The sequence below is a fragment of the Macaca fascicularis genome, chromosome 18 (assembly GCF_037993035.2).
Source record: "Macaca fascicularis isolate 582-1 chromosome 18, T2T-MFA8v1.1".
NCBI lineage: Eukaryota > Metazoa > Chordata > Mammalia > Primates > Cercopithecidae > Macaca > Macaca fascicularis.
In genome coordinates this window covers 3,366,125-3,378,801 of record NC_088392.1, presented here as the reverse complement: position 1 = coordinate 3,378,801, position 12,677 = coordinate 3,366,125, and the positions used below count along the sequence as shown (strand labels likewise).

Sequence of the window (12,677 nt, the reverse complement as noted above, 5' to 3'; positions counted from 1 at the left end):
GCACATCTGTAGACAAATGAGGAACTTTTTTGGAAATGCCTTAAACTCACAGAGACATATTTCCAGTAGAATGCTAACCAACACAGCAGCCCAGCAGGGTAGGCAAGATTGCTGGTACACTTAAGTCAAATGATATGCTAATATAAAATGACTGAGATATGTTTTATTTTAATCAGACTTTATGTAATTAAGTCTACTTCTGGTATGTATATATCAATGCATGGCTGAATTTTCAGAATATTTTTACTTTTACATAGTAAGTTCTGCTATGGTTACAGCAGAAATTTGATGTTTCCTTTCTATATTTTATACTTTTCACATTTATACTTTTTCTTAGACAAAAGCTTTCTGACATGCCATTGCAGATGTTATGCACTGAATACATAAACTAGAACAGCAGGTGGGAACACAGCCCTGAAAAGATTCCTGCTCTGAAAAATGTTGCTTTCTCTTTAGATTGCTATCACCCCAGGAAACCACTTGTCTTGATGTGTATTCAAAATAATTGCAAATGTGTAAACCCTTTAATCAGTGTATAAGGAATAGAAAAGTGTGCTTGTCTAAAACATAAGTTTATCAGCTGTAGCTGGCTTCATCTCCTGGCTGACATCTGAAAAACAAACTTTACGTTTAATGGAGGTTCTAAGTGTCTCTGCATATGAAGTCTTTACAAAAGAAGTATTCAGATGATCACATCTTCCTTTTCTTTTGTATGGACATCGTGGTGGCACATATCTTAGATCTTTTACATTCTCAGCTTTTCTCAGCTGGCTGGTCTATAAAATGAAGAAGTTGATGTTAAATTCTTGAATAGGTACCATTTTTAATATCCTATCTTTGGTCCTGTATTTAAGGCCCCGTATTGCAGGCATATCCAAGAACCGAAGGGTGTGGGAGCCTTTCTGCAATAAGCTTGTAGTGTATTCAGGAAGTGAGGTATAAACTTTGGAAACATTAAGGAGTCCCATAAAAGCATATGCAGTGATGACAAAGACTTTGTCTATGAAATTCAAGCTGTGATTTCAAACAGACACTGAAAATGTCCTGCACTTGTCTCTCAACGACCCAAGGAACATCCTTCCCTAGTGTCACCTGGCAGAGAACCCGGGGTCCTGCTGGATGATGAACCAGGGTGATGCAGGCAGATTGGAAACCCAGAAGATTCCCAGACCTGGAATGGAAACTCTCTAGATGTCTGATCAAAAGGACAGTGCCACCTGTAATCCCAGGACTTTGGGAGGCTGAGGTGGGCAGATCACTTGAGGTCAGGAGTTCAAGACCAGCCTGGCCCACAGGGTGAAACCCTGTCTCTACTAAAAATACAAAAAATAGCCAGGTGTATTAATGTCTACAATCCCTTAGGAGGTTCACGTAAGGTTAAAGTATTTATGTTGATAATAGTTAAATTTAAAAATAATTGGTCTTGTGTAGAGCTTGCTGTGGAGCAGGTTATGATGAAGACTAAGTGTAGTTTTAACCACCCGTGTTTCTTGCTTTTTGTTTTTTATTCCACGTTCAGATGCTCTCATATCAACACTGCAGGGTTCCCTGTGAGAAGGCCTGGAGCGCCAGGCTCACTCCTTCTGGGCTTCTTTCTCTGCTAATATGTCTTCAACTCGAATCCTTTAGTACATGGGTTCTTCCTGCCATGTCAGCTTCGTTTTCTGTGACTTTCTCTCCAACAGTGAGGAACTTGGCTCCACTAGCCACCATCCGTTCATGTCACTGGTCAATTTCAGTACATGCATAGCAGATTCAGAATTGTTACTGTGTACCCCCATGGGGAACAACCTGTCAACTAGGGCACAGTACTTATGTGCAGCAGAGTTGGATTTTAATCTTGCAGACTCTGCTCATTCCCAAAGTTCCTTCGATCAGCACCTTTCCCCATTTTCCTTCAGTGAGGTTTCAAACATTTTCATACAATTGATAAAATTGGATACAATTAGACTCTTCCACCAACACCAAGCTGTCACGATTACTTTATACCTATCTGATTCTCATATTTAATATGTATTCTTGTAAACAACATATAGTTGAGTCTTATTTTCTATTCATTCCTTCCCTAATGTTCTTCATGCAGATGCAAGTTTCTGACTAATCATATTTTCCTGTCCGAAGAACTACTATCATTTTTTGGAGCATAGGACTGCTGGAGATGATTTCTCTGTTCTTGCGTTTTTGAGGTCAGAAAGTCTTTTTTGTCCTTCATTTTAAAGGATAACTTTACTCCATATAGAATTTTAAGTTGGTATTTCTTTTACTTTCAACTGTTTAAATATTTCACTCTCTTTTCCACCTGAATAATTTAGTGCTGATGAGAAGTCCACAGCAATTCTTATCCTGCTTCCTTTGTAGTTAAGATTTCCCCTCCTCTGTTTTAAGAAGATTTTCTTATCGTCTTTAGTCCGCTGTGGTTTGAATATGATAGGTCTGTGTGTGGATTCTTTTTTGGTTTTAATATGTGCGTTGCTCCACATTCTCTTAACACCGTGAGTCTGTGGTTTGGTATGTGTTACTAATTTTGGAAAGATTTTGGCTATTATTCAAGTATATGTTTGCTTGGTTCTTTCTCACCCTCCTAGTATTCCCATTAGTTGTATGTTATACTTCAGAGTCCTTGGGCATTCAGTTCTGTATTTTTCATGATTTTCTTCTACATGTTTCAGTTTAGGAAATGTCTGTTGACTTATCTGCAGTCTCTGATTGATTGATTGACTGACTGATTTTTGACAGAGTCTCATCTCTGTCACCCAGGCTGGAGTGCAGGGGCACGATCTCGGCTCACTGCAACCTCTACCTTCCAGGTTCAAGCAATTCTCCTGTCTCAGCCTCCCGAGTAGCTGGGATTACAGGCAGGCATCACCATGCCCAGCTAATTTTTGTATTTTTAGTAGAGACTGGGTTTCACCATGTTGGTCAGGCTTGTTCCAAACTCCTGATCTCAAGTGATCTGCCCACCTCGGCCTCCCAAAGTGCTAGGATTACAGACGTGAGCCACTGTGCTCAGCCTCATTGATGTATATAACTCTGCTGTGTTGAGTCTACTCATGAGCCTATCAAAGGCTTTCTTCATTTCTCTCACTATGTTTGACTTATCATGCTTCATCTTGATTCTTTCTGTGAGTTTTAATCTCTCTGCTCACAGCACCTGTCTGTTCCCAGCTTTAACATGTTAATGTTAAGAGCCCTAATGGAAAAAGCAGAAAAGATAATTGTATGATAATTCCAATGTGAGTATCATATCTGTGTCTGATCCTGATAATTACTCATCTCTAGCCTTTTGGCACATCTTGTAATTTTTTTTGAAAACCAGACACTATTGCATCGCAGGAGCTGAGGGACATACACTTTTAGTGTGAGGATTTAAGCTTGTCTGGCTAGAGCTGGGTTGTTTCTAACATGAGCTACAGCTGTAGTTCCTGGAGACTTTTAAATCCTCCGTTGTCCTTGTCTTTGCCTCCTCTCTTGACTTTGGATTTCCCTAGTTTCTGTTCTTCAGAGAGCGCCTTGGAGCTCCTTCAGCTGGAATCCACTGTTATGGCGAGTGCCCCTGGTATGGAGATAAGGCGTGGGGGAAGGGAGCATCCCATCTCCTCCAGATTAAATCTCAGCATTTTCTTGGCCTGCTTCTTGAAGCTGGGACTTTCACAGTGTTCACTGTGGTGCAGCTTTTCCTTCTCCTGTTCCCTACTCACTTCCTTGGCTTCAGTGCTCTCCAGTCTATTTCCTTAAGGCCCTCACTGTGTTGGCTTTGTTTTGTATCCATGTATACATATGTGTTTGTGTGTGTGTGTGTGTGTGTGTGTGTGTGTGTGTGTGTGTGTGTTTGCATATAGGTGAGACAAGAAGACTAGAGGTTCCAGAGTGGGAGGGCTGTTCTTCCCACCTGGGAAAAAGCTCTGACAGAGTCTTTCCTCTTGTAAGCTTTTGCGATAAAGAAGGTTCTGGGTGAATTTCAACGTGATCACTCTTCCTTTCTCTGCTGAAGCCATGAGGAATCTTTCATGGATCTCTGTTGTGAGAGCTGGTAGGATATCTGGGTGGAAAGTGACAACAGTAGGTGTCTGGTTCTGCAGACCCCAGATACTGGTGTGCACAGCAATTCATCAGAGTGACCACTGACATGCCCCTACCGGTTCGTATCGCCAGTGTCTTCTGCTCTAGGTGAGCAAATCCTGGTGACTGTCTCCAAGATGTTGAGGTGGTACTTGGCCCTGTAATCTCAGTCTCTGATGGCTCTAAGAAAATTCATTGAATTTTTTTCAGTTTGCCCTGTTCTTTTCGTATTGTAAGATCGGGAGTGACAACTTAATAGCCCTTTATATGTCAGAGCCTCACAATACTGTTTCCAGGGTCATGCTTAGATTTTGCTTTTAGGCTTATGCTAACCTTATAAAAGGAATTAAAAATGCTACAATTTTTTTTCTAAAAGACATATAATTTTGCTTTTGAAGTTAATGTTTATATTTAAATTTTGGGTTATGAGATAAAATATTACTAAATAATTAAAAATACTAAAGCTTTATTTCTTTTAATAAGATTCTGATTTGATAATGACTTCTAAAATAATTTTTAAAACTATATTTGATTGAGGCTTTTTTTTTAGCTTTCCCTGGAATTTAGTTTGTTTTTCTAAGTATATTTTGTGATAAATTTTTAAATATTTGGGCTGAAATTTTATATTGAATTAGCACACAGACTGTAGGAAAAACTCTAGGGTAATTTTGATAATTGATGCAGAGGAATGAAGTTTAACTTCCTGGCAGAGCATCTTTCTGTTCATTTCATTTCACTTTAATCCAATTAAAAATATACATACTAGTCTCCACCCTTGAACATTAATGGATTGACTCATTTTTTCAGGTACCTGTCATGTACGGGGCACTGGAGATACGAAACTAATTAGGATTGTTTGTCTGATCTAAATAAGGAGTATTCTTCTAGACAGATAGAGGAGGGAGAAAGAGAGGTAGACAGAGAGAGAGACACACGGGGAGAGGCTGAGAGAAGGAGAGAGAATGTGGGGCTTAGAGCAGGAGAGTAGTCTGGAAGATGCTGTAACTCAGCACAGACTTGTTTGAAGAGAAGTCAAGACAGATTTTAGCATGGGAAACTCTTGACAGCATCCAGGGATAGCATCAGTGCAGTGATTTTTCTTGAGTACACATTTATACAAGAAGGAGAGAGACACCATGGGCAGATGAACCAATTTCTACAGAGACCAGTAGGCGTGAAGCAGCAGGATAAACCCAGCGAGTACAAGTCTAGTGTGAGGCTGGAATTAAGATTCACGGAGGTCAGCTGTGGGGGGTGTGAGATTGGAGGGGACAGACAGGGATTGTGTTACAAAAAGATTTGTATGCCATGAAAAGTAATTTAGTTCCATCTTGTAGGCAACAGATCGTGGATGTGTCTTAAGTTACAGAAGATTCTAACCAGACTTTCATAGAAGGATTCTTCCTGTTGTGGTGGCATCGGTGGATAGTTCTTTTCTGTGAGTTCACTAGAGAGAGATATTAGAATATTTGACAATGTGCTGATTCATACAAATGTGGTTAGGGGATTTCCAAGTTTTCTGAAAAGTTCTAAAGTGTTGACAAATAAATAAGACCACTAAAGAAGTCTGCAATAAATACTAATGCAGTAGTAGAAAAAGAAATGTTCTACGAGCAAGGAATTGGGAAGAAATTTGTCCAGTTGCAAAATAGAAGGGGTTCATGCAGAAACATATCTTAATGTAAGTGAAACAAAGCTCCCTTTTTTAGACAAGAAATATTATTGCTTGTTCTCAGCACATATTCTGCTGGTTTCTTATGGGACATTCGTGCAGCTGTGTTCAGGGGTGGTGACTGCAAGCCAGGCTCTGTGAGGTTTTGGTGGCCTCATTGAGCTCTCCCCTCCATGAGCTCAGGTATCCTGTGGGGTTTAGTTGCCTCATTGACCTCTCCCCTCCATAAGCTCTGGTATCCTACACCAGGAACAATGAGGTCGGATGCCTTGGGGATGCATGGAAGGATGGGGTAGTGGTCCCTTGCCTAGTTTACCTTTCTATGTTGACTTTTAGAACAAACTTAATGTTTCCCAGTCTAAAAGTGAATAAATATATAAAATCCACAAGTATGGAAAAAGAGAAATACAAAAAGAAATAAAAACAGAATAAAATGAGTGAACTTAACGTTTTTCAAATGAGTGGCCTCAGCACAGGGAAGGGTGAGGAGAGGAGAGTGAGTCTAAGTGGCTCTGGGATGCACTGTTTGTGAGCACCGTGCTTTGGCTCTGTAAATACGGAAGTGTGGTTTAGAAATGATGCAACTACTCTCTGCAGCTTTTCATAAGAAAATAAGTAAATAGATTGTGGTACCGGGAATAACGTGAGTGGGGCAAGCCTAGAAGAAACCGTCTGGTGTTGGATTGGGATCAGAGGGATCAGTGTGAGTGCATGATTTTTGACACACATGTATAGAATTTAAAAAATAGATATAGATGATAAATGGAAATGGACATAGGTATAGATATAGAAGTGTGTGTATCTATATCTGCATTTATGCATACAAATTTCCCGTCTTTGCCCTTTATATACATACATTTCTAGTAGCAGCAAGCATGCCTAGCACTCAATTCTGGCTTGTAAATATTGTTCTTTCAGTAATGGTAACCTGGGTTCGTTAGAGATGTAGCTGATGCTTGTGCTGGGGCAAGAAAGGCTCCAGCTGCCCCATTACCAGATGGTTAGCAAGGGCTCATGAGATGTGGGGGTCCCACTGGCCAAGTCTGGGACAATTTGAGTGACAGAGTAATTGATGGCAATGGATGTGTCACCCTGAATAGAATGAGAATCTACAAATGCACACTGGGGATGTACAAATAGATAATAAATAAATGGAAGAGAAGGGAAACCTCTTCCATATGGTAGGAATCTAGCGAATAAAGATAAAGGGAAGATGGAATTAAAATCTCATCATTTGGTAACTAGTTGGGGAAGAATTACCAATGGTCATTAAAATTATGCAGAAATAGGCAGAAAAACAAGATATCTATATATTTGTTAGTTACAGAATATATAAATATTTATTAGTTGCCGAAGGAAAAATAGGAACTTTATAGCAGGTTCCATCTTAATGCAGTAATCACGTGATCAAATTAACATTGCAGTGATGGGATGAGCTGAGCTCCTGCGCCCTTAGACACAAGGAACGTACTGACAAGAACACATGACCTCACCTCTGTGCATCTGCAAACTTTCATAACCTAGATCTAATCAGGAGGAAGCATCCAGTGAACCCAAATGGAAGTTATACTTCAAAACAACTGCTCCCCACTCTTTAGTGTCAAGATTGTGAAACACAAAGAAAGATGGAGGAATTGTCCCTGATTACAAGGGACTAAGAAGACGCCCAACTAAATGTGAGGATGGTCGGGATTGGCTCCTGCACCAGATCAGGAACACGAGGGGAACCGGCAAACCCGGATCAAGTCTGTGGGTGGAAATATAGGATGCTGTCCACATTCACCTCTTCATTTTCAGAATCAGATTGTGGTTATGAAATGGTCTATTTTCAGAAATACACACTGAAATTTTAATAGATAAAGCATCAATGATGTCTGCAACTTGTACTCACAACTTTCTGAAACATGCGGACACGCACACACACGAACCGCATGTATAGGCAGTAAAGGAAGGGTAGTCACATGTTAACATGCGGGAATTCTCTTTTGCAGCTTCTTTGTAAACCTGAGAATATTGTGTGTGTGTGCGTGGTGCGTGCGTGTGTGCCTGTAGTTCTTTGCAGTTTTATCACGTGTAGATTTGTGTGCCCACCAAGACAAGAAAAAACACACAAGGACAAACCCAACACAAGAGCCCCCTGCGTACCTCTTTTACAGCCACGGCTGCCTCTCTTCCTCTCCACTCCCTAATAATTGGCAACTGCTTATCTGTTTCCCATCTCCACAAATGCAGCATTTTAATAATGCCATATAAATGGATTCAGACAATAGGGAATTCTTTGAGACTGGCATAGTTAGCATAATTCCTGTGACGTCGAGTTGTTATGTGTACCAACACTTTTCTTTGTACTCCTTTTCATTGCTGAGTGGTATTTTTGGGGTGAATGCACTGCCATTTATTCATCCATGGAAGGCTGGTTAGGTTGCTTTCAATATGGGCTCTTGTGAGTAAAACTTCTATATAGGTTTTTGTGTGAACATGTTTCCATTTCTCTGGGTCAGCTGTCAAGAGTAAGAAGCCACCATGCTGTTTTCCTGAGTGGCTGTTCCATGTTAAATTCCCACCGACAATGTATGAGTGACCCAGTTTCTCCACCTTTCTAACAGCATTTGGTTTTATGACTTTTTTTTTTTTTTACTTCCACTACAGTGATGTTTCGCTGTAGTTTTATTTGGTGTTTTCCTGCCGCTAATGATGTTGGACATCTTTTCATGCATTGATGTATCATCTCTCTAACCACTTCAGTGAAATTTATCTTGCGTTTTCCCCATTTTTGAATTGGATATTTGCTTTATTAATGTTTAATTTTGAGTTATTTATTATTCTGTATGTTAGCCCTGTATTGGGTCTGTGGTTTGCGAATATTTTCTCCTAATTTGTAGGTTGTCTCTTTATCCTCTTAATGGGTATTCCACAGATCAAACTGTTTAATTTTGATGAGGTCCAATTTATCAGTCTTTCTTTTTCTGAATTGTGCTTTTGGTGTAAAGACTAAGAGCTCTTTGCCTAGTCCTAGTTTCCATAGGTTATGTTCTATATTTTTCCCTAAAAGTTGTATAGTTTTATATTGTAGGGTCCAGTCCTACGGGGCCTGTGGGTTTTCTCTTCATATGTGGTGACAAGAGATCACAGAAAAATAAATACATGAGATAAAGAGAGAGAGAAAGACAGCTGGGCCTAGGGGACCACTACCACCAATGTACGGAGTCTGGTGGTGGCCTCGAATGCCTGGATGCACTGCTATTTATTGTATGCAAGGCAAGGGGGCAGGGCAAGGAAAGTGAGTCATCTCAAGTGATTGATACGGTCACACGAGTCCATGTGTCCACTGGACGGGGAGCCTTTCCTTTTGCCGTAGCTGAGGCGGAGAGGGAGGACAGCATACGTCAGCATTTCTTCTATGCACTTATCAGTGAGATCAAAGACTTTAATACTTTCACTAATTTTGCTACTGCTATCTTCTAAGAACTTAAGAGAGGCACCAGGTGTACAGGCGGAACACGAAAGTGGACAAGGAGCGTAACCACTGAAGCACAGCACCACAGGGAGGCATCGAAGCCTCCGGATGACTGCAGGCAGGCCTGGCTAATGTCAGGTCTCCCACAAGAGGTGGTGGAACAGAGTGTTCTCTAACTCGCCCAGGGAAAGGGAGACTCCCTTTCCCAGTCTGCTAAGTAACGGGTGTCTTCCCAGGCACTGGCGTTACCACTAGACCAAGGTCTGCTATGTAACGGGTGTCGTCCCAGACACTGGCGCTACCGCTAGACCAAGGAGCCCTCAAGTGGCCCTTATCTGGGCATGACAGAGGGCTCACACTCTTGCCTTCTGGTCACCTCTTGCAGTGTCCCTTCAGCTCCTGACTCTGTATGGCCTGGTTTTCCCTAGTTTATACTTATAAAACAGAGATTATTATAATAATAATACAAAGATTACTACTACAAACTAATGATTGATAATATTCATAATCATCTCTATATCCTATTTCTAGTATAACTTATTATAATTATTTTCTTTATTATACTGGAACAGCTTGTGCCTTCAGTCTCTTGCCTTGGCACCTGGGTGGCTTGCCACCTACGTTATATTTTATATTTAGGTCAATAATTGTGAGTTTTGTTGTATAAGGTGTGAGGTTTAGATCAAAATTCTGTTTTCTTTCTCCATTTTCTTCTTGTCCTCTTCCTGTCCCTCCTCCTCCTCCTTCTGTTTATTATTGTCTAGTTGCACCATTACCATTTGTTGAAGGATATTCTTCTATTGAATTGCTTTTGATCCTTTGCCAAAAGTCAGATGGATGTATTTGTGTGGGTTCATTCCTGGGTTTTTAAATTCTTTTCTGTTGATCTCTGTGTCTGTCCTCGGCCTATACCACACTGTCTTGGTTACTGTAGCTCTAGTGGTAGCTCTTCACATCAAGCAAGAATGCTCATTCCCACTCTTGTTTTTTTTTTTTTTTCAGAATTGTTTTAGATACTCTAGGCTCTGTGCCTTTCCAAAGAAATTTTAAAATAAGCCTGTTCATGTCTACAAATACCTTCCTGGGATTTTTCTAGGAATGGAATTAAACCTATAGATCAATTTGGAGAGAACTGACATCTTTCCTATATCGAGCCATTATATGCCTCTGTTTCTTCATCTTGCCTTCTTGTGCTAGTTAGAATTTCCAGTAGTATGTTGAATGAGTGCTGAGATCGGACATCTTTTTATCTCCCTGATCTTAAGAAAAAAATGTAAGTCTTTCACCGTTAAGTATAATATTAGTTGCAGGATGTTTGTAGATGCTCTTTATGAATTTGACTTTTGTTCTCTCTTTCTAGTTTTCTGAGAGTTTTTCTCACGAACGAGTGTTGCTTTTGTCAAATGCTTTTCTGCTTCTGTTGATATGGTAATACATTTTTTCTTCTTTATCCAGCTGATACGGTGGGTCACATTGATGGATTGTGGAATGTTGAACCATCTTTGCGCACCTGGGGAAAATCCACTTGGCCATGGTGTATTTTTTAATACACTGCTGCATTTGATTATTAACGCCTTATAATTTGAATGGTTAGAAAACGTATCCACTTTTAGATTTTGTGAATTCTCTCACCAGAAGAGTTCTGCTACAAATGGAAGACTGAAAACTACCTGGGAGAAATTAAAAAACAAGCAAACACATGAACAAAAGTCCATGCATCAGGTAAGTGAGTTAGATAAAAGAGTTCCTTTCCAGTCCCAAAATATCCATCTTACTAGTATTTTTATAAATGAGGGTATTTTGCATTGTCAGACTGAATGCTGTATTGGAAAATCTTTAAAATAATTCAGATGAGAAGTCCTCAGTTGAGCTAAGTGAGTGACAGTGGTATGGGCAAATGTGGATTTGTAACAGAGATGTGAGTGTTGTAATGATACCTCCAACAGGGCGTGACTGCTGACTGGGTCAGGCAGAGTTCTTAACAATAAGGAAAATATGTTAATTCTTGAGACTGATGTACAGTATTAGTACAATTTATAACCATTGCAGAATATTAAATGGCACAACTATGGTGAGGTTAATAATAAAATGTGTAGCCGTAATGGAAGAATCAAGGTCCTGAGTTAGCCTGGAAGGAAGCTGTTTGGAGCAATGGTGTTTCTTCTTGTGATAGAAAAGCAGACGGCGTTAGATGCAGATGGGGCTTGGTGGTGATTTACAGGGGCAGTTAGAACATCTGAGCATACAAGCACAGATTTGGGGGGGTTTGGCAAAAAGAACCGCACAGAAGAGTCGGAGGAAGGTAAATAGGTGAATTCAAAGTCAGCAAATGGCGGCAACGAGGAACTAGCAAGTCATAGGACATTTACCTTGACCTTTGAACTTGATCTTCATGTGCGCTACTAAATGAACTTACCTGAATTCTTTAACACAAAATTTACAAAACTTGAATTTTATAAGACTGTCTAAGAGGCCTTTTGTGGTGACCTGTCGATCACATTTATGTCCCTGAGATTTTTTGTTTTATTAAGGCAAAGGGTTTTGCTCCTCATTTAATTAAAACAGGAATACAAATAAGATAAAGTTTATTGATCTATTTAATGTAGGGGAAACATGCCACCATCACCTCTCGGGCGTGAACTCCTCTGCTTCACTCCGTCAGTTCCAACCCCGCTCACTCTTTGGATTCTTAGAGCATCAAACAGCCAGGAGCAACCCCGCCTGCGCCTGCAGACTTTGGGGCTTGTTGGTTCCTGTATCGGGAGCGTGCTCTCCCTTCTTTCAAGTTTTTTCTCATCACCTTCTTGGTAAGTTCCCTTCTGATTATGTCATTAAGATTACAACCCACCCTCCGCACTCCGTGGCCTGCCTTTGCTTTATCTTTCTACTTAGTGTGAATTGCCGCCTGAAACATGATGTGTTTTTTCGACTCAGTACTTACGTCCTTCTCCTACCAAAGCTGGAATTAAGATCCATGAAGGCGGGGGCTCTGTCTGTTTTGTTCATGATGCCCTCCCTGCACTGAGAACAGTACAGGCACAGGAAGGACTGCCAATCATTGTGTGTTGGGTTAATGAATGAAACAATAAATAAATGAATACCAAGCCAAAATAGAAAAATTCTTAAAATGGTCAATTTTCGTTGCTTCTGCCTCACAAATTAAGTCAGGAAAACATGGCTACGTGTTGTCGTGGTTTTCATATTGCTCCCTAGAAATTTTGAAAATGTCAAAGCTATGAAGATAGCAGTGGTGCTTGGGCAGTAACGGACCCTACGTGAATTTGACAGGTTTAATATTTTAAATGTTAACAGGCAAAGATACCACCTGGAGGGTGAAATAATAATTGCTATGATTCTCATATTTCAAGTTGTTTTATTTTATTTATAAAATGAAACAGTAACTTCAGTTCAGAAGACCCATGTTTTTCTATTTCACCAAGATCCTTCAAAAGTTCTGTTGAAAAACAACCAATCAAATAAAGTATGAAT

General features: G+C 40.2%; 1 pseudogene; it reads right to left on the bottom strand.

Annotated features, from left to right (window-relative positions):
• The window catches only part of LOC135968306 (transcription factor TFIIIB component B'' homolog), a 45,723-nt pseudogene that overhangs the window by 25,516 nt on the left and 7,530 nt on the right, over window positions 1–12,677 (bottom strand).